Below are 22,690 nucleotides of genomic sequence, written 5' to 3'. Positions count from 1 at the left end.
TGTGTATGACATTTAATAATGTTTTAGGACATTTCTTCATGTCATTACTTTTTTTCTTCTGTAGAAGTGAGTTTTAAAGAGATCTAGGATTCCATTATGGGAATGTGAGACTATTAGTTTAGTCAGTTTGTCATTATTAACTTTTAGGTGGTTTCTGGTTTTGTTTTGTTTTTTTTTTTTTTTTACTACTGTGACTAATATTGTTGTGATGACCATTAGTTTCGTTTGTTGTAGGTTTTTTATGTTGGATGATACTATAGCTTTCATAACTCTAGAAACCAAAGCCTTTCAAGATAGTTGGCATGAAAAGACAGATTATTTGAAATGGAAAATTTTTTGCTGAGGTTTTCATGTGCATTATTCCATTACTGTTTAGCATTAAATATTATATGTACCTAGTTTAACAAAGTACCATCTTGTTTCTTGGTCACTATTTTTTTCATCATTGGGTTTACAGGATCCAGATTATGGGATTTCTGTGATACATTAAAAGATTCCCTTTATATGCCATCATAAGTGAGCTTCAGTATGAACACATTTGTAACTTAAAGAGGTAGTGAGTTTTTACCAGTTAAAGATGCTGGATTAAAAGGCAAGAGCCTGTGGTTTTCCTAGGGCTGTATAAGAGTTCAGTCCTGTCTATGAAATGGCTGAACAGCATAGATGTGCCATAGAGGATAACATATTTTTCCCACTGGGGCCTGGATTGAGGCATTATTATCATTTTTAGGGTATTTGGGAAGAACTACAACTCCTTCCCAGCAGAGTGCATTTGCTGTCTTTCCATCACATCTTCTCCTAAGTACATTTGTATGGATGGACTGCAGAAAAGTTGCTTGGGTTTAGCAAGCCCTTTCTGTTAACTCTTCTTTATGCTCCCGCTCTATGGACCTGAAGTAACCTGAAATCTTGTGAAAGGAATTGCTTTGGCTAACCTTTATTGGTTCATGAAGCTCAGCCTAGCTAAGGGAGGCTTTTAGTGTACTGAGGAGAGAAGGGGGCAGAGAGAGAGAGAGAGAGAAATAGCAGAGTGTCTCCAGCCTCAGTTCAACACACAGGAATTAGAGCTTTCAATGGGTCCAGCCCAGCCAGATCATGGCACAATTTAGAAGTGCAAGTTGACCTGGCTTCCTCCACCTCCCAGCATCTTTCTACCCTAACAGACTCAGAATTCTCTCTTCCAAGGCTGCTGTCCAAATCCCCTACTTTACTTTTATAGACAGTAATGATGGCCACCATTTGTGTCTTGGTAGTAGATACTCTACATTAATTATTTCAGTTTATGAGATAGGTCAAATTCTACCTCTTTATTGATAAAGAAATGGAAATTCACAGAGGTTAAAAAAAATATATCCACCATTGTTAAGTAGCAGAAGATACTTGAAACTGTTTATGTCTGGACTACCCACACATCCCCCACCCCCAGTTTACATCTTCTTTTTTTGAGGATTTTATTTATTTTATTTTGTGGGGCAGGGGCAGTGGGTAAGGGAGAGAGAAAGGGAGAGAATCCCAAGTACACTCCATGCTGAGCCCAGAGCCTGACATGGAGCTTGATCTCATGACCCTGAGACCATGACCTGAGCCAAACCAAGAACTGGATGCTCAACAGACTGAGCCACCCAGACACCCCTATATCTCTCTTTAAAAAATAGATATTTTAAGCAATACTGACATTGTTAATCCTTTTGTACTAAAAGGAACTACCTCTTTAAGAGAAGATTTGTAAACAAAATAAAAGTGGGGAGGTAGGGCAGGTTTGCTGACATGTCCTTATCTTAAGCCAACATTGAATTTGCAAAGAAGGGTAAGTTCCTGGCAAGATCAGGCAAGACACTCTTTCAGCAGGTATCATCTAAAGGTGGTAAAGGTAGTACAAAATTGTCTTTCCACCATAATCATATGGAGCACTCTGAAGGCGGTCCCTGGCAGGGCATTGCTAACTATCTCTCGGCTTCTTTAATTATACGTTGTGTCATCAAAACACACCAAAGAACTGAAACTTTTTTGTATACTCAGCCCTGGGTGAAGGCAGTGCACCTCCTGGCCCTCTCTGGCCTTACCCCTCAGGCTGGCTTATTCGTTCTCTGGACCTGTTCACACCATTCTTCTCCCTCCTCCTTACCAATGTCTGTGCCCTCTTGCTGCTTTTGCCCTGAATGCCTGGTATGCACACCTGTTTTAAGCCTTGAATCAGGTATCACCTCCTCCATGAAGCCCCTTCCTCATCCTTGTAGCTCTCCCTCTTTATGCCCCAGTGTGCTTGGCACTCTCTTCGGTCATAATATCCCCAGTGCCACATAGTTTTCTTTTGTCCATCTCCCCTGATGGGCTGAGGATTTCTTGTGCACCGGGACTGTGTCTTATTCTTGGGTTTCCTCCGCCCAGCCCAAAGCTAGACCTGAAACGGTTCCTAATCAATGACAGTTTGGTGAATAGCTGAAGGAATGAAAAAAAAAATAGATAATAATGATAAGGGCTAACATTTACTGAACACCTACTATATTCCAGGCACTGTGCTAAGCGTCTTAAATACATTATCTCTTTTTGTTCCCATAATATCCCAACAAGGCGGGTTATATTTATCTCTGTTTTACTGATGGGAAAATTAAAATTCGGCAAGGCTAAGTAACTTGCCTGAAGCTACTCAACTAATGATTGATGGAAACAGAATTTGTGCTCTATCTATTTTCTGGGCCACCATAGCTAACAATATGGCAGCAACACATGGGTGTCTCATCACCATCTCCTGGCCCCCTGCCTGCTTGCTCCTTTTATAGAACCTACTTCAAGGAAGCAACTCACCAAACCAATACATCCCGTTGTGTGCTCTTTCCCCAAGTGCCTGAAATGGTACTTTTCTGTGTTCCAAATGCTATGTGTTTTAATCCTAAAGGAACTGAGAATTAGAGCCTTTATTTTGTAGCCACTTAGCATAACCCTAAGTCAAATAGGGAATACTAGAACAGTTGTTTGGGTAACAATATCTGAATACTCATGATTCCCTGTAATTTCCTACCTTTTGTATCTGATTATTAAATCTTTTTCAGTGCCGATGGAGCAAAAAATGTAGATTATTAATTTTGTGACTACATAAAAGGTCGTCTTCAGAGCCAGTTTTTTATGTTTATTATTCTCATCCCATTGTGGCATTTCCAATTAAGCCACTGAGGTGTATGCTTTAAGGACACTAAAGCATTTTTAGCAACGCAGTGAAAGAAAGTGACATTTCATTGGCATCTGCTCATCTTTTCCCATGTTTTGTTCTGAGGCATGCCTTTTTTTTTTTATATAATTTTATTTATATATTTATTTATTTATCTCTCATGAGAGAGAGCACATGAAAGAGAGGGAGTGCACAAATGGGGAAGGGGCCTAAGGGAGAGGGAGAAGCAGACTCCTCACTGAGCACGGAGCCCAATGTGGGGCTGCATCCCAGGACCCTGGGATCATAATCGGAGCCAAAGGCAGATGCTTAACTGATTGAGTCACTCAGGTGTCCAAGGCATGCCTGTTTTAAATCACTTCTAACTCGTGGAGTCATGGACTGATTTCATTTGTGTTGGAGTTGTAGTTCTGTACCTTTCCATATCTGTTAGCCCGCTGTGTTATAGTTCCTGGGTGAAGGCTCTGTCTTTGTTTCTGGATGGGCAGTTTGCCCTGGATCCTTGGGAACAATGCTGGATGATTGAGAGGGAAATCAGGTCATTATGGACTTTCTTCTCCTTAAGCTTCAGTAAAAGCCCCAGCAGCCAGCCTCCTGCGGACTTGTCTCAGGCTCTTTGCACCCCTGAGCAGCAAGTAGAGGCCACGAAAGGGCTCCTTCCCACTCTCTTTCTCAAGAAGAGACAATAATCCCCACTAATGTGTACTTATTGCTTGCTATGTATTAGGCCTCATGCTAAGCTCTTTAAATAGATTATTCTGCTTATTCTTCAAAACAGCTTTAGGAGGTATGTTCTAATTGCTATCCTCATGCTATTATTTAAAATAATTTAAATACTTGATTTTTCTAAGATATTTATTAAGTTTTCTTTTTTTTTCTTCCCCTCTTCCCGTCAACCTCACCTAGCTAACCACTTTTTTCCCCCAGGTTTCTAGAGCATCTTGAGGGAGTTTCTTTTGCAAATACCTCAAATTGTATACATATATATACTTTTTTTTTCTTTTACCCTCTTTGTTCCACACCAGAGGGAGCATCCTATTCACTCTGTCTGCACTGTTCTTTTTTTACTTATTGAAGTGTCTTGGAGAGCTTTCTGTGCCAGCACATGGACACCTTCTCCACTCTTTTTTACAAATATGTGGTAGTCCAGTGTAAATTGTGCCATAATTTCATTACCCCAATTTTAAAGATGCCCACAAGATTAAATAACTTAAAAGTCAAGAGAAGGACCACTGATATCTGACCCCAAGGGTCACAGGAATCTAGAGATAACTGCCGAATCCAGGCCACAGAGCTCCTCCCTCCCTGATCTGCAGCCCCGTGTGCAGCTCCCTATCACGCTTCCTCCCTAAGGCTATGCTCCAAGTCCAAAAGGTTACTGCCTTGGGAGGAGCGGGTGGATGGGTTTTATTTTCTTCTCTCTATCCTTTTCAACCAGTCTGACATATTTGGGGTCCTACCCCTCTGTTCCTGTCTGCCTTTATTGTGACCTTTTAGATGTGTGCTCTAGACATCTTCGGAAGTAGTTATTTGTGATAAACCTTGGAAACTTGAGGTTGACTGCAGGTCCCTAATTTCTGATGTTTGTGTATATTCACAAGTCTCTCCCTGCCCTACTGGACTTGTATCTGCAGACTGCCATCCGTCTGTCAAAGACCTGCCTCTCTCTATAGCAGCGAGAGGTTCTGATATTTTTGGACATCATTTAGCAGCTCTCCGCCTGTCAGTTCAACTGATCCCCGCTGTCTGGGTTCCGAGCTCTTGGTGAGAGACCCCAACTTTACAACCACCTCTGGAAGGCAACATAGGCTGTAGTGAGGCTGAGGTAATTTAGTAAAGGCTGCCAGAACTTGGTACAAAGCAGTAGCTCAGTAAAGATGATGATGGTGATGTCATATAATTCTTTCCAAACTAGGCATAATATAAGGACTGTCATTATTCATATTTTATAGATGGGGAAACTGAGACTCAGAAAGGTGTTTGTTCTGCCAGAGCTCACGTAGTCATTAAGTGACCGGGTTGAGTTTCAAATCAAAGTCCTTCCAGGCTAGAGTTCTTTGTATTAGATCATTAAATAGTATTTAGGAGAAACTTGTATTACCAAATTACTAAAGCCCAGAGTCAATAAGGCACTGTACCTGTAGTTCAGGTTCACTCACAAAATGATCTTTTTATGAGAAAGGATTCTAGATCAGCACAAGACTCTGCCACTTTCTTCAGCACATTATAATTCTATTAAAATGAAACACCCAGTCCCATTTTTGCAAATCCATCATCCATGTATTTGTTTAGTCTCAGAAATGTTTGAAACAAGTTTTTTTAGGCAGTTTTGGAAAGAAAGATTCCCTTTCAGTAACCCTAATAATAATACTTGTTACCATACTTGTTCTGTGCCAGGCACTGTACTAAGCTCACGTAACAACACTATGAGATAGGCACTCTTGTTTCCACTCTTGTTTCCACTTCCACTCTTGTTCTGTGCCAGGCACTGTACTAAGCTCACGTAACAACACTATGAGATAGGCACTCTTGTTTCCACTTACAGATGGGGATAAAGGCTTAGGTGTGGTGGAGTGACTTGTCCAAGGCCGTAATAACTTAGTAGGTAGCAGAGGCCAGATGTCAACCCTGTGACCAAAAGCCAGCCTGTGGCCAAAGCCCCAATACAAGATGGCTGTTTTATCATAGCTTCTTCTCCCTGTTGGTAAGCAGTATGGCGGCCTCCTCACACCAGTAACAGGGTGCAGAGTCCATGAGCCAAGCCTATCACAGGTCTTTTAGAATCATTTCTTACTGGTCAGAGATTCTAAATTACATGTCACTGTTCTTACCAGCTGGATCACAGTGCTCTGGGTCTCTGTTGAGGAAAAAATACCACAATGTGATGCATGTTTTGTTTTGTTTTGTTTTTAAATCCTACTAGCATTGTTAGCACCTTAATTTTTGTCAGAGTTTAGTATACATGTTATCTCATTTGTCAGGTCGGCACCTTTTCATATCAGTCTCCTTCCCTAGCCCTAACACTCCATTTCTGTCTAAGCAAGGCCATTTGCAAGTACGGTCTTTCAGGTCCTGTATTTAGAAAGCACTTATTTTATTTAAGGGGTTGGGAGTTATTTCTCTTAAGGAGGGCTTCCAAAACGGAACACACCCTAGCTTAAAGAACCAAGTATGGTCAGTCAAAGCCTCTTAAAGCCAATTATATGCCATTTGCTTCCCAAGACTTTGGGAACATAGACCTGCTGCTTGGAAGCCTTCTTTGAATTAGTATTACAACAAGCCAGTTGCCTGTGGTTTGATTAATTACTCGCGACTTCTTACATAAAAGTAATTTTTCCTGAGTGAATTCTGTGGATAATTAAATGTCAAGTATGTGTTATTATTTTAGAGCTAACTTCAATTTTCTTTCTCTAACAAATAGTAACAATAGTAACAAATGTGATATTGTTCACATTATTTGAACTTTATTGAGCACCTACTATATGCTAGGCGCTATTCAAGGCACTCTGGATTGCTTAGTAGAAAGAGGAGAACCAAGCTTTTTCTTATTTCTCTTCCCATGATACAAAATGTTATGAACACTGACCTGTGATTTCTTTGAGGGCAAAAAGCATATCTTGTTCTTACATGACATACCTGATAAGAGGAGCTCAGCATGAAAAGCCCTTCTTTGTTTAAAGTGAATGACTTCTCGCTTCCTCTGCTTTCATAAAGGGAACTATTAGTAGTTTTGGATCACAGAAAAGAGCCTTCATATGCCTCCTTGCAGTGACAAAGGTCAAAGATGGACATTTGGTAAGATTCTCTGTCTCTGGGCTCCCATAGTGCAGCCCTCGAAGAGCTATATCACTTCATCCATTTGGGACGGAGCTCCTTTATGTCAGGGACCCTGCCTTCTTCCTCTTTTTCCTTACTGTGGTAGATATGCCCTGCAGGCAGGCATTCAGTCAGGCTTTGTTGAACTGAATTAATCATGGGCTGCTTCATTCCCCTCCCCGAGAGCAGAGACCACATCTGGACCATTTTCACTTGCATCTCACCTATATCTGCATTGTGGCGCACACTCCGCACCTAGAGCATGATCACCGGACACTTGTGGACTTCAGGTTTCATCTTTCTTTTTGTTGAGTTCTTTATCCTACCAGTTTGCTTTTTTATAGTGAGACCCCCAGAAGTACGCATCAAGGAATGAGTGCCTTCCCTGACTGACGTACCCAAGGAACGGATAATAGGAACCAAACATATGAATAAAGCGCCTTCTCATCTACAACCATAAAATGTCTCCTTCTTACCTGACAAATTGGGAGACAAGGTCAAAAAGGGAGGAACTCATCTAGGGTCACACAGAGAGATTGTGCCAAAGCTAGAATTAGAACCCAGACTTCTTGACATCCAACCCAAATTCCTGTCCTCTTAGCATCTGCCCTCTCCCTTTGTTGATATCTGTACTGTGGCTGCCAGAGACCAGGCCCCATCGCTCCTCTCCCTCCTGACTATTCCCTGCTGCCAGCCTCAACACCTCCAGCCCAGCCTCCACATGGTTGCCGCAGTGATCTTCTGAAGTACAATCCCATCTTGTTTACTCTGTTGTGTGAAGTTCTTTAGATGTTCCCACCACATGTGGGATAAGGTCCACATGCTTTCAGATTACCCACAGGGCGGTGAAGGATCGTCTCCTGAACCCCAGGCCTGCCTCTCGTTTCTCTCTCCCAAGGAGCCTATTTCCCGGCTATGTTCAAGTGTCGACAGGGACACTATACATGGCCGCCCCCATTCTTCCTGCTCTCTCTGCCCCGACCATCATCTCAATCTCTCCTTTTGGTAAACAGCAGCTTCTAGTGTCTTCTACACAGACAGACAGGAGGCTCCTTGGCTGAACCACCATCTCTGTCCTCTGCCCCTCCCCCCCGCCAATCCCCTCGCCCTTTGGAGCTGATCACTAAACACCTCATGATCTCCCTTCTACCCTGATGGTGATAATACTTCTTTCACTTACTTTTTGAATACATCTCTCCTCCCAGGAGGCCATGAACTCCTTAAGGACAGGGGCTGAGTCTTATTCATACTTGTGTTCCCAGAACCTGGCAGTAGGTCAGGCATATAATAGACACTCCATTACACAGCTGCCGACTCTCTGGAATAAATATAACTTCCATAACCCTTCACAGTGAATTAACTCAACTTATGGTTTTCTTTAAATTAAGCCTCACATGGGATGATAGTTGAATTATGTAAGACTTAAAGGAAGGAGAATATATTTAAAGAAAGGCAGCACTTGGAAATGGCTTGCTTTTATAGGTGGTGAACAGATATTTCACAGCAACTGTAGGATAATGTATCAGCATATTAGTAATACAGTGTGGCCAGAGAGCCACTGAATATCTCTGTGGTGCTGTTCCTGACTGCCTGCCCACTGCTTCTCTTTCCAGCCCCTGGTTTACTGAACGGAGTGAGTGCGGTTACCTGTTAAGAGAGCTTGGGTCACATTCAGATCTTTCATCAGGGAATAGATTTTCAGCTGCTTTTCCAGCTCAGTTGTTAAACGCATTCCCCCTGATTGACCATTTGCTGAATTGTTCATTTGTTTATTTATTTATGATGTGAGTTCCCTGGGCTTCAGAACTAGTTTCAAAATGCTACGGCTCCATCTGGTTTAAATAGAGCATACTAGGAAGAAATGAGAGAAACAGTGGGACTGGGAGGTTGAGGGAAAAAAAGACACTGCCTGGCAAACAGGAAGCAGGGAGAAACTCAGATCCTTTTTTCTTTATGATTTTTGCTGGGGGAAGGAAGCTATTTTCAGCAAGAAGACGGCTTTCAGTCTAGAAGTTCACACTTCAACCTGCAATGATCTGATACTCAAAATCCATGAGTTCTGAATCTGTGAATGACTTTATGAATCATGTTGAGGCAGGCTAGTCTCTGGAGCCCAGGACAATAGCCTTTGTTCTTCCCTTTGCCTGTTTCGTTATCCTCTCGGGCCCTTCCTGTGCCTGAGAGCAAGCAGCCTCATAGGACATTCTGCCTGTGGAATGAGCCAGGGTAGGCATCTTGGCTTTGCGCATCCTGGGTTCTCCAGCAGAAGTGCCATTCCCCTTGATGAATGCATTTTATTTGCACAGAGCCAGGAAGGATGTGGTAGTTAGTGATGGGAGCTTTTGGCACCTTTCAGGTCCCAATTAGAGTCCCCCCCCCCCCTTTTTGCTACTTCCCACCTGAATGATCATGGAGATTCCACTTTGTTTAACATTTCTGAGCCTCGGTTTCCTTATCTCATAAGAGGGGCTAATTTTTAATAACACTTATATACTAAGCCTGTTCAAAAGATTAAACAAGAACTTCACGGTAAATATTCTGGAGCCATTAACTATTTTTATAAGATCTGAGTGTACTTTCACTCTACACAACCACTGGTCATCACAGTGTCCCCACTGTGAGCAAGTGTGGGAAGGCATTGTTGGCTCCATTTGGCAGGGGGGAGGGGCTCATAAACCCGAGATCTCCCCGCCCCCTCTCCTCAGTAACTGTTCCCTCTCCATTCTGCCACGTTTTGGTTGTGGTGGCATATCCTCTGTTCACCTTTTTCACAGCATGACTCAGAGCTTTTCCTTTTGACAGCCAATCTTCTGAACGAGCGACCATAACAATCAAATATTTTGGCGTTATTCACCAGGAGAGCTAAAAGCTCTCTTTGCTTTCTGCATTTAGAAAATGAAAGCTACTGTTTTAGAACGCACTGAGCAAGGATGGTACATAATCTGACTGGGTCACAATATTTGATTAGTATTGTTTTCCCTTTTTATCAAAGAAGAAGAGGGTAGGTACGTGTCCTCCATGAAGGACAGAAGCGCAAAGGGGCAGGCATGGGGCTCACTGAGTTTTCTCCGCACCCTACTGATGGTGACGCTCATGGTCTGATTGCGTGTTGCCCGCTGTTCATTTGGCCTTTCCTTTGAGGACTGGAGGGCAGAACAAGGACTCTGAGCTTCCCCAAGTTGTGAAATCTATTTGGAATCTGCATACCCTCCTCAGACTGTCCACTGACTATTTGACAGTGTTGAAGAAATGGTTGTATTTGCCAGACCTATGTTGTGTGCCCTCAGGACCCCAGACCCAGCATGGTCCGCCAGTCCACAGTCAATTTAATTCAGGCGATTTGGAAGAGTTAAAACTGTAACAGGAATACCTTAGTTACAGTACTAGCTCTTGTAACAGTAAAATCTCAAAATGAATAATGGTTTAAACACAACAGAAGTGTATTTTCTTTTTCATGAAGTGCAAAACTTACTTTAACTTTTCTCCGGGCAGTGGTGCAGAGACTTTTTCTATGCGGTGTGTGGCTCCTCCTCTTTAACAAGAGGCTTCCAAGGTCAAGGATACATTTGCATCAAGCTGGTGGGAGAGAAAGAGGACTTGAAGGCTTTCAAGGGGAATGTTTCTGTGGGCCAGGCCCATTCCATTTCATTGGCCAGAACTCACATTCCCTTGGCCAGGGCTCAGACATACAGCCGCACTTAACTTCTGGGTGGGGTCTAGTTTTGTGCTCTGGGAGAAGAGGAAATAATTTTGGTGAGCTAGCCAGTCTCTGTCACAAAACAGTAATGACAAAAACTAACATTTAGAAAGCATTTGCTTTGTTCCAGGCATTGTGTTAGCACTTTGTCTACTTTATTTTTAAATTTCATATACCACGTGCCTCGCCAATTTAAAGTGTACAATTCATCATTCTTCTGCGCATTCACAGAGTTGTGCAACTATCACTGTTCAGTCATTTCCAACACCCTGCAAAGAAACCCATATCCGTTAGCAGTCAGTCCTCACTTCGTCCCAATCTCCTCCCTAACCTGAGGCAACTGCCAATTTACTTTCTGTCTAGATAGACTTGCCTGTTATGAACATTTCATATAAACGGATATACCTACAGTCTTTTACAGAATCCTCACAACAACTCTTCAATGTAGGCATATTGTTATTCCCATTTTACAGATTAACAGGGTATCAGCTTGACTGAGTGGTTAGCTAATAAGTTTAAGGCTGTCCCTCACTGAGTGCCATCATTCTGGGCTGAATCTCAAGTATAAAGAATAACCATGCCATGATTTGGAGGGAAAGAGCAGAAGGGGTGTTTGTTTGTTTGCTTTCAATGACCGTCATTGGAAAAAAGCTGCCTTCTTCATGGATGGTTCCTTTGCTAAAGAGACAGGCTGAGTTAGGAGTCAGAGAGCTTGAGATTAAAGCCCAGACCTACCACCTCACCAGTGTATGCAAAGAATATGTTCCCGAATTCCTCTCGAGTCTTAGTGTTTTTATCTCGAAAACAGGAATAATGTATCTCTGTTTGCTGGGAGGATTCAGTGAGATTAACCTATGCAAAAACTGTTCCCACAACTTTACACACTTGATGCCTTGCCAGTGTTAACTGTTCCTGCTTAGAAGTGAGATTCTGGCTATAATTGGGCAGCCACAGAAATTATGTTAATGCATCTGGGCCTCCAGGATACTGTCCAGGGAGAAGTTTTTGTGACTTGCATTTTATAGTATCCAGATTACAACCCAGGAGGGGCTGGGACCCTAGGAGGATCTGGCACAGTGAGGGTTAGAAAAATGGGACATATTCTCCAGGATAGCAAAACACTGTGCAGAGTCTCATCTGTCAACTTCTGATCTCAGCTGGGCAGAGCCGTTTGTTATAGGCACCTGGAAAGAACCAGCTGAGCCAGTGTAAGTTGCAAGTTCCTTGGGAAAGAAGATAAGCTGGCTGAGTTTCTGTAGGCAAAGAGCCAGTAATGAGGTTTCCAGCTTTCCATCACATGCCCTTTTCATCACTTTCAGCTCAGCCAGAGATGGCAAAATCTCATCCTTGGGGACCAAGTGTATATTTGAGAGACTCAAGGAGGTAGTTATAAGGGAGTGAATTGTGCTTTTGTTCCATTGACCCGTTCCCCACTCTACCCTGTCCTTAGCCATCAGTATAGTAAAATCTAGGCATGAGAGCATGGAGAGGACAGTGGACAGTGGGGGAAGTTCTGTTGGTGGTGGCTGGCTCACTCATATAGCCAGATCATCAGAGAGAAAAGGCCTGAACTCTAGGAAGGATTATGGACATATTTCAGCCTTAAAAATATGCCCTAGAAGCCTCTGGTTCTGCCATTTCTTCATTGCAGGGGCAAGTGACTTATTCTGTCTGGGCCTCCATTTCCATAGAGGACTGTTATCTGGACAGCCATGCAAGCTGTTGCAGGTGGCTCATTCATATGCACTAGGGGGTCAGCGTATTACAAACATGTAAAGGGCCAGATACTAAATATTTTAGGTTTTCTGGGCCATACGGTCTCTATTGCATCTAATCAACTCTGCTTTTGTCATGTAAAAGCAGCCACATGTAGTACATATAGGAATGGGTATGGCTATGTTCCAATAAAACTTTATTTATGGGCCCTGAAATTTGAATACTGTATAATTTCATGTGCCTCAAAGCATTATTCTTCCCTTGATTTTTTTTTTTCAGCCAATTAAAATGTGAAAACCATTCTTGGCTTATAGAGTGTACAAAACCAGACAGTGGGCCAGATTTGGTCTGCAGGCCATGGTTTGCAGACTCCCAATGTACACTAAAATATGTTTTTTACCCTCTAGAGAGATGCAGTGTGGTGCCCTGATCATTGTAAGGGCAAAATAAGAAAACAGATCTAAAGGGATTGGCGTAGTATCTGCCTCTTGTAAGTGGTCGCAGCTAGTCATTATTTCTATTGACCCCTTAAAAAAAAGGAATCTGTTTACTCTCTATTTGTCATGGACATTTGGAAAGGGAGACAGTTACGTTTGGTTGCCTACCATTTCTGCTATATTAAACTTTTACTGTTATTAAAATATATATTAAAATTAAAAATATAAAAACTGGTTTGGACAGATAGTGGCACTAGTAGGTCACACCGTTTTTGGGTTTTTGTTTTCTGGTCTTTTCTTCCTAATGCTCTAGTGTTGCCTCTTCAACTTCTAGATGTGTCTTTAGTACTTGGTCTGTGCTGTGAGGTACTCTGTGAAAAATGAGATTGGATCTTTTTTCTCCAGGAGCTCTTAATCTTCTTCAAAGTGTGTATATACATCCCAAGAGTATTCAAGATGACAGCCCTTCTCTTTATATAAATTTTTCATCTCAGCCTTTAAATTTCTATTCTCATGTAGGTTTTATAATGTACGTACTGTGCCATAGCACAATGGTTGTACATCCTACAACTTTTAAATATCTAAGTATTCAGATAATGAAGGTTATGCACTCAAAAAATTTTAAACGATGGTGTCAGCAACCAAACTTTTAAGACATCTGGTCTAGGAGGAAGTAAAAAGTATCCCAGTGGAAAACAAGAGTTGGTATGAGTGATGTAGGTTCTTTTTTTTTTTTTTTAAGATTTTATTTATTTATTTGACAGACAGAGATCACAAGTAGGCAGAGAGGCAGGCAGAGAGAGAAAGGGGGAAGTAGGCTCCCTGCTGAGCAGAGAGCCCGATGCAGGGCTCGATCCCAGGACCCTGGGATCATGACCTGAGCTGAAGAGGCTCTAACCCACTGAGCCACCCAGGAGCCCTGAGTGATGTAGGTTCTTATTCACAATGATATAAGTGTTTTTAAGCTATGAATTAAGATTTACTCTAATGTCTATTTTGTGGCAAGTAGGTGGCAAGACATTTTATATTTTTAATCTCATAATAACAGATCTATGAAATAGGTTCTGCTCTCCCCATTTTATAGATGATGAACCAAGAATCAATGTGGAGAAGTTAAGCAACTTGCAAAGGTCAGCTTGAATGAATCAGGACTGTCTAACTATAAAGCATGACATTTTCCACTTTAGCCATCATTGCATTGAAGAAGTTCATGAAAAAGGAACCTTCATTCTTTGGCATTCCTAATCTCTGAAGTCAGTCACTTTCCCGTTATGTGTTCTTAGGTTAGTGAGTGGCAAGTGGATAAAATTCCACTCCTCCAGAGATCCATGATCAGCTTCTTGCCCCCACTTCCACCCAGGACCTTTGTGTATCACATGCTTCTTACTCTGAGTGGAATGTCCTTAATTGGATATCTCCTAGTTACCCATCAAGATTCAGCTCAGACATCACCTCTTCCAGGAAGCCTTTCTGACTTTACTGCCCCCACCCCCACAAAACTAAATTAGATGCCTTTTGTCTAGGCATCTGTAGAACTTTAGTGAAAGACCTAATAAAATAAGCTATATGCTGTGTAGTTAGCTGTTACCTGCTCATTACTCCCTAGAATGGGAGTCCAGGGAGCAGAAAATCTGACCCTGATTGTATTGTTCTTCTGGCATCCAACGTAATTGTACAGTGCCTGCAACATACCGGGCCCTCCATTAATACTCATGGAATGAAGGAATTCCTTCTTCATTGATTTGGAGTCTGACATAACTTTGGCAAAGAAATGGGTTGAAGTGTGTCTTTACCAAATCTCCTAGGCTAGGACAAAATAGCGGATATAAATTAGATTACAGGGGACTCGATAATGGAAAAACAAAGAAAGCAATCCTTTCATTGTGTATGAAGGCTTTTTCCTTCTGGGTTTCTCAGAAACTAAGGAGGATGCAGAGACTTAAATCAATCAAATTTATATTAAAATGCATCTGATGTATCAATATAAGTCAATTTATATATATGTATAAGCATATATATGTTCATGTAGGTGCACGTATATAAACCCACACATATTCATGAGCATGAATTCATAAAAATGGACTACCACAATTTTTATAAGCTGTCTGTTGGATCACAGCAGGTTCAGCAAAAGGATAAAGTTCATTAATACTCTCCAGGGCTATTCCTCCAGAGTCATCCAGTTGCTTTAAATCTCCTGTGGTCGGTCATAAAGCTATTTCCCTCTTTACCTCTTCCTTTAAAAGGAGCTAGCATTACTGAGAGCTTTTGCAATGTTATACTGAACAGAGGTGATCTCATTTAATCCTCAGATGTTTGGACAAATCCATAGGTCCTGAACCCAAAGAAAATGGGTCAAAGCAAAAGCAAGTCAAGAATTTTACTGAAATTAGAAGTGCTCAATAAGAAAGCAGAAAGAACAAGGGCAAGAAGACTAAGAAAAAGCGGTGCCTGGTGGCTCAGTGGGTTAAAGCCTCTGCCTTCAGCTCAGGTCATGATCCCAGGGTCCTGGGATCGAGCCCCTCATCGGGCTGTCTGCTCAGCAGGGAACCTGCTTCCCCCTCTCTCTCTGCCTGCCTCCCTGCCTACTTGTGATCTCTCTCTCTGTCAAATAAATAAATAAAATCTTAAAAAAAAAAAGATTAAGAAAAAGAATTATTTTAATTTCAGTTATAAATTAATATTGCTAAATTCAGTTATATAAATTTGTCACATGGGATTATACCAAATTAATTTATCAGTAATAAAGTGAGAGAGTGTGACCATTAGCACAGACTTTTTATCAGAGCAGGGAGGGGTCTTTTCTGTTGATGGAGAGAAAAGCTTTCATCCCACCACCAAATGTTGCTACATGTGAAAGGCTTTCTTACTCGTTAAAAGGGGACAGCATTAGAACCGTTGTCCCCAGACTTTTATAATTCACAGACCAGAAACATTTCAGAACAAACTTTTATAGGCCAACAAAACTGCCAGCTTACCTTGCCAATAAAATGAAGAACATGGAAAAAAAAAAAAAAGCAAACGGGATTGAAAAACTAAGATCTATTCTCACCATCATTTCAGAAATACAAAAACAACTTAATAGGGAATAGCAAAAAGAAAAAACACAGTAGGAAGGACAGAATCTTTTAATAAAGGAAGGTCATTTTAGCTTGGTGAAAACCAGCACACCCAGCTTGCTTCTCTCATTCTGCCCCAGAGGGTCAGGGACCAGCCTCTAGGGACCATTGCCTCTGCTGTGCCTAGGTTTGAAGTCATGCACATCCTGATATAAGTTCAGGCCCTACGAATTCCTCACTGTGATACTTGGAGCAGGTTACTCCGCTTTCCTGACCTGGGATTTCCTCCCGTGTCAGATGAGGGTTATATCTGACTGACTGTATTAATTTCCTAGGGCTGCTATAACAAAGTATTACCGTCTAGGTGGCTTACCACATCAGAAATGTATTGTCTCATGGTTCTGGATCCCAGAAGTCTGAAATCAAGAGTCAGCAGGGCCGTGCTCCCACTGCAGGTGCTAGAGGAGGATCTGTCTCTGGCCTCTCTCCTAGCTTCTGGAGTGCCTGGGCTTTCAGCATTCTTTAGTGTTCTTACTGTGCACATACTTGTGTCTAAATTTCTCCCTTTTATAAGGCTATTAGCCTTACTGGACTAGAGACCCACTCTACTCCAGTAGGATGACTTCTTATTATATCTGACACAATCTGTCTTCCAAATAACGTCATGATCTGAGGTATTGGGGCATTAGGACTCCAACATACGAGTTTTGGGGGGATAAAAGTTAACTGATAGCGCTGACCAATCTCATGGAATTGTATCAAAGCCATTCACAGGAGAGACTGAAAGCTTTGTAAAGTACCAGAGCAAAGTAAATGTGTGGTTTCTTTTGTTTTGCTTTTTTTGTTGTTTTTTTGGTGGTTTTTTTTTAAGATTTTATTTATTTATTTGCCAGAGATAGAACAAGTAGGCAGAGCGGCAGGCAGAGGGAGAGGGAGAAGCAGGCTCCCTGCTGAGCAGGGAGCCCAGACGCAGGGCTCTATCCCAGGACGCTGGGATCATGACCTGAGCTGAAGGCAGAGGCCTCAATCCACTGAGCCACCCAGGCACCTTGTGTCTGTTTTTTCTAAAAAAGTTTATAACTGAGGAATTTATGATTTAGGGACAAGAAGCAATTTACAGAAGGATATGTAACTAAGAAATAGTGAAGATAGGACTTTGAATGGATCCACTTAATATTTTAAATACCTGTTATGTGGCACGCCCTATTCTGTGCTAGAGATTTAGCCTTGAATAAAATAGACAAGGCCCTCGACCTCATGGGGCTTACATTCTAGCGGGGGGTGGATAAATGTTAATGAAATAAACAAGTAAATATATAACATACACTGAAGTAGAGGTAAGTACTCTAAATACAAATAAAGTCCAATAAGGGAGGAGCAAGTAACAGGGGAACGGAAGATGCCCTTCTCTGTAGGATATCAGAAGACTTCTTTGAGGAGACCTGTGTGAAGGTTCCTGACTGCAGTGCAGGGGCTGGTTCTCAGTGAAAAGGGAGACAGTGAAGGGAAGTGAGTGAGAATATGGGGGGTCTGATTTTTGTTTTAAAAGAATCACTTTGGCTGCTGTGTGGACAGTAATTTGTAAAAAGGCAAGAGTCAGGTAAAAAAACCAGTAGGAGGTGAGTGCAGAGATCCATGTGAGAGCTAGGAGTGGTATAGACTGGGGATAAGAGGAAAGATCTGTGATATATTTGGAAGACAGAATAACAGCATTTGCTGATGAAGAAGATGTGGGATAGAAGATAAAAAGAGTCCAGAACGACTGCCAGGTTTGGGACCAGAGCACCTCGGTGAATGATTATGCCGTTTATTGAAATATATTAAGGGTACACCAGGTTTGGGAGAAGTAACCACAGTTTGGTTTTGGACATTTTAAATATGAAAAGCCTATCAGATGGTCAAGTGGAGATCCTTAAATGTGGTATGCAACTCGGTGTAAAAATTTGGAGTTCAGGGCAGTTTGTGATTAGCGGTAGGTACTCTGTAGGGGGCATTGAAGCCTTGACTGGCTGTTACAGTTTAGCAAGTGAGTGCAGCTAAGGAGGTCTAATCATGAGCCCTTGGGCGCTATATAAATTTTAGAAGAAGGGAGAAGGACCCAGCAGGAGAGACTTAGAGAAGGATGGGTTGGGGAGGTCAGAAGGGGTGAGAGGGGGTCTCAGGTACCAAGTTAGGACAGGAGTTGATTCTGGGAAGTTGTAACGAATTGTGCCAAAGGGCTGGGAAGAGATTGAGTACATGGGACTATCTGGCCATTGGTTTTGTTAGTGTGCAGGTCATTACTTACCTAATAAAAGCAATTCTGGTGGGATTTGGGGGTAAAGTAAGTCAGTTAAGGAGAGAACAGGATAAGAGGAAGTAAAAACGATATAAACAGACACTTCTATTTTGTGTTCTCTGCTACCTCAATTTCTTAAAGTCAGTAGTTGTAACAGTTCCGACAGCAGGCTCTGCAGTCTTGGGCTGGTCATTATTCTGACTGTGCCATTTATCAAATCATCTAACCTCCCCAGCCACAGTGTCCTCATCTACAAAGTAGGGATAACAGTATAACCCATTTGAAAATGCTGTGAGGGTTAAGTGAGATAAGTAATAAAGTTTAACACCTTGCTAGCCCATCACTGTCATGATGAATTTTGCTCAATAAATATTACAACTTTGACTAATGTCAGCCAAGTACTGGTATAGTCTCAAGGCTCCACATGGTTTGTTAGGTCTCGGAGAAACTGGTAGCATGAGGGAATAATTATGACAGAAGACATGTCTTCAGAGGGTACCTGGGTGGCTCAGTTGGTTAGGCATCTGCATTCAGCTTAGGTCATGATCCCAGGGTCCTGGGTTAGAGGCCTGCGCCCAGCTCCCCACTCAGCAGGGAGTCTGCTTCTCCCTCTGGGCCTCCTGCCTCTCTCTGCTCACTCTCTCTCTCTCTCTCTCTCAGGTAAATAAAATCTTTTTAAAAAGAATATATGTAAGGATTATCCTTGATATGGGAACAGAGCAGTATGTTATAATGTAAAAACTATAACACTCATCTATATAAATTTTCCACAGGGTGTGTCATGGCAGAATAGCCAGGCAGTACAGGGATATATACAAAGAAATAGCTCTAGCAGGAACTTTGGGGCATGATGGCAGACGAAGTCATGGAAAGATTTAGAATAGAACAAGCCTCATCAGGCCATAGGGTGGATAACTGACATATCAACATATAGGAAATAACCATTTACCTTGTAAGCATAGTTATCACTTATTTATTCTTTGCTATACACGGTGTTTACCCTTGGCCTTTCTAACCATTTAGAAACTCAAGTCCCTCTCTCCAAACCCCCAATTATGTTGCATACCTCTGTTCCTATAGTGCCTGGTATTAAGTATGGTCATGAAAGAGGGGGGCACCTCATCCATGCATATTCCAGACCTCCTAGTAAGATGCATATAGGGAAAAATAAACGGGGGGGGGAGAGTCTATATGTGAACAAATTAAGTTGGCCCTTGAGTCATTCTCTAGAGAGAGAGCTAGGAAAATCTCTCCTGTTTAAGTCTGCATAGCCTGGAACGTTGTAACATTACCTTGTCCCATAGAGGGCTACCGCTGATGTTGCTCAAGGAGTGTTGATTGCATACGTTGAAGATGGCAGATTCTTTTTTTTTTTTTTTTAAGATTTTATTTATTTGACAGAGATCACAAGTAGGCAGAGAGGCAGGCAGAGAGAGAGAGAGGAAGAGAAGCAGGCCCCCCGCTGAGCAGAGAGCCTGACGTGGGGCTCCATCCCAGGACCCTGAGATCATGACCTGAGCTGAAGGCAGAGGCTTAACCCACCAAGCCACCCAGGCGCCCCTGATGGCAGATTCTTAAATGGGTGGATGACTTTATCAGACTGAGAGCTCACAGGTGGCCAAATGCTAGGGTATATTAGGGCAGGAGTTTGCAGTGGAAGCTTTGAGAAGAAGATAACCTGTCTCCTTGCCTGGCGTACCTTGACTTAATGGCAGTAGAGGTATAGCCGTGTGCAGAAATTCACTGTCATGGTGAATTTTGTGACAGGTACTTGTTTGAAATAGGTGACGTTAGCCCAGTTGGTCTCACTGTGGACAGCAAACGACTGAAAATATGCTTTCCTGGGCTGGTGAATTCATTTGACTAACGGTGGAGGTGGAGTAGAGAGATGCTACTGAGCTGAACAGGCAACCGCGAGCAGAGCCCCGGGCCTGCTGTTCTCCGGCAGAGAGCCCGGTATTCCTGGTGACATTCTGCCGTCTAGATGATGGACGTCTCGGAGGCTGTTGCCCCTTCTTCACAGGCAGGCAGATGGGAAGACTCCTTGGCAAACACCAGTTGACATTTTAAGAGACAGTATAAAGGGAAAGTGAGGCAGAAATCCATTTTCCAAAAAGAAGTATGCTAAGAAAAATAGCGGTTTAGGGTTATGTACTGTAAGTCAGGCGCTGTACTTTCTTGATATGATTTACTTCATCTCACAAGGTGAGAATTAGCAAACCCATTTTATAAATAAAGCAACCCATTTTGCAATGAATTAGTGGCAAAACCACGGTTTAAACACAAGTCCATTTGGTCCCAAAACCAAAGATCTTTTTCTGATTTCTACGGATGGCCATAGTAAATAAAGCTGCTCCCAGTGCTCATCTGCCTCTGAGAGTTAAGAAGGAAACACTGCTTGGGAAGGGGTGATACGTTTAACAGTGTGGGCTCTGCAAGCAGCTTGCCTGGAGTCGGTTCCAGCCCCGCCACTGAGCAGCTGGGATCCCGCTCGGATTTGTTCACCTCTCTGAATGTCAGTTTTCTCATCTGCCATATGTTGTTCACAATAGCTAATACCTACCTCATCGGGATGTTTTGAAGATTAAATGAGTCTAAGCACCTAGAACACTGCCTGACACGTAAGAAGGGCTCAGCAGTAGCTCTTCGTATTATCAAAAACATGTTTTCCAGCGCTGATATTCAGTGAATACAAAGAAACGTTACTGACCTTGTCAGCGAGGAAGCAAAGAGCTCAGGCACTGCTCTGCTCCTCCCCATAGCCTAATAATGATTTGGGGTCAGTCAATGATACTGTTACTGATTTCTACATCTCTTCTCATATCCAGGGCTGCCATGCTCTAGAGGTAGCATAGTAGGGTAGAACAACACTGTTTTTGACATCAGAAGACTTGGGTTGGGGTTCAGGCTCAAATCACATTTGGAAACTGTGGGATCTGGGCAAGTCCCTTTATCTTTCTTGCCATGGATTCCCCATCTGCGCAGTGAGCAGGTTGAACTCCCTCATGGCCAGGGTTCCTTGAAACCCCTGAATTTTGGTGAACAACCAGCAAAGTCCCTTAACTGAGCCCTGGCGGCTCATTTATACCGTAGCGCTACACCTCTCCTGGTTCCTGAGAGGCTCAGAGAGAGCGGAAGTGTCTGGTACACTGTGACGTGCTCTGCAAACATGAAGGCTGATCTTTACAGAACTGTGATGAGAATTAACCCTGAGTACTGTGGCCCGCTAGGCATACATTTGAGATGCAGGGGCTTTTTGCATTTTGCCATCCTTGCCGACCCCCCACTGGGTTGGGTGGATCCACCTTAACAAGGTGTGGGGGAAGGCGAGTGGAGGTTGGGGGTGCAGTAGTGATGGTGGGAAAGCGTCTTATTGGTTAATGCTGGTACATCCCCGGCACCAATTACTGTCACTGCTCCTAAAGCTGATATATTTATCAGGATGAGTTACAAGGAAGTCTATGTACCCAGGGAACGAGACGGCTACATGGTCACCCCCTGTGATATAAAATATAAGAGTCTAGGAGGGGCTGTTTTATAATTCATCAGGTTTCGCTAGTGAGTTCCGTTGGAGTCTTAGTTATAAAGGCAAGTGTGAACCGGACGGCAGACAGGAGAACCTGGCACCAAGGAGACGGAGGAGCTGCCTGTGGTGCCTCCTGCCTCCTCCCTGCTTTGTTCCAATAATTTTGTGCTCGGTAAGTTCCCTGGCTTTGCAGCTAATCGTTGTCGTTGAATAAGCTTGGCAAATGAATGTGTAGTTTGGAGTATGCACTTGCTGTCAGAAGTGTGTGTCAGTGTTTGGGCTTCTGACAAATTCCACAGTTCCCTTTAATGAGCAAAATAGCTTAAAAGATGAAACAAAACCCGACAAATCAATTATTCACCTTGATCCTTGGAAGGCTGCTTTCTTTGGTTGCTAAAGTTTCTCAGGTTTCATTCTGTCAGTTTCATTTGTTGGAGGAGCTTTGAAAAGAGCAAGTCTCTTTGTCACGAAAATTGTTTTTCTTAGCTGCCAAAAGGAGGTACGTACAGGGTGGTTTGACCATCCCCACCCCCAGCTTACTCTCCCCAGCAATCGGTAAATCTTAAAACAGACGGTTTGCCTGGTAACCAGCTCCAGCAGAGCTGAACCTGTGCAAGGCAAGATTCAAATTGCAGTCTTTTGTGTGAACAGAACCGAGGGGCTGTGAATAATTGTCCTTGTGGAGATGATTGTGAAACTCGGTGTGGTGGTAGTCCCTGCGTTTTGCTGGGATGGGATCAGGATCCGGAGGAGATTTGCATTTGGCATGCCTGTTGATGATGTGAAAAGGGAGTGAAAGAAAAGCCTGGTTCGTGTGGAATGAGCGGTACAACACACCCGTAGGACAAACAAATGCACACGGCATGACTGTTGAATTTGCGTAACTTGTAATTGTTTTCTCTAGTTTCCTATTCCCCTTAAGAATTACCTGAAGCTGCGTTTTGATCCTCACTGGGTATGCTCCAGGTCCTCATTCTGGGTCCTGGCGAGGGGCA

General features: G+C 42.7%; 1 protein-coding gene across 11 annotated transcripts in view; it reads left to right on the top strand.

The window, feature by feature from the left end:
* Positions 1-22,690, top strand: part of DLG2 (discs large MAGUK scaffold protein 2) — a gene marked incomplete at its 5' end in the record, with an annotated part of 887,937 nt that overhangs the window by 665,370 nt on the left and 199,877 nt on the right. The window contains one exon of one of the 11 annotated variants that reach the window (XM_080815300.1): positions 21,759-21,867. The exons of the other annotated variants lie outside the window; for them this stretch is intronic. Of the gene's footprint in view, positions 1-21,758; positions 21,868-22,690 lie in introns of those variants that run through there. 11 annotated transcript variants of the gene reach the window in all.

This window comes from Martes martes (assembly GCF_963455335.1).
Source record: "Martes martes genome assembly, chromosome: 10".
Taxonomy (NCBI): domain Eukaryota; kingdom Metazoa; phylum Chordata; class Mammalia; order Carnivora; family Mustelidae; genus Martes; species Martes martes.
Note: the sequence above shows the minus strand (reverse complement) of the source record. Positions and strands in the feature narration are given on the sequence as shown.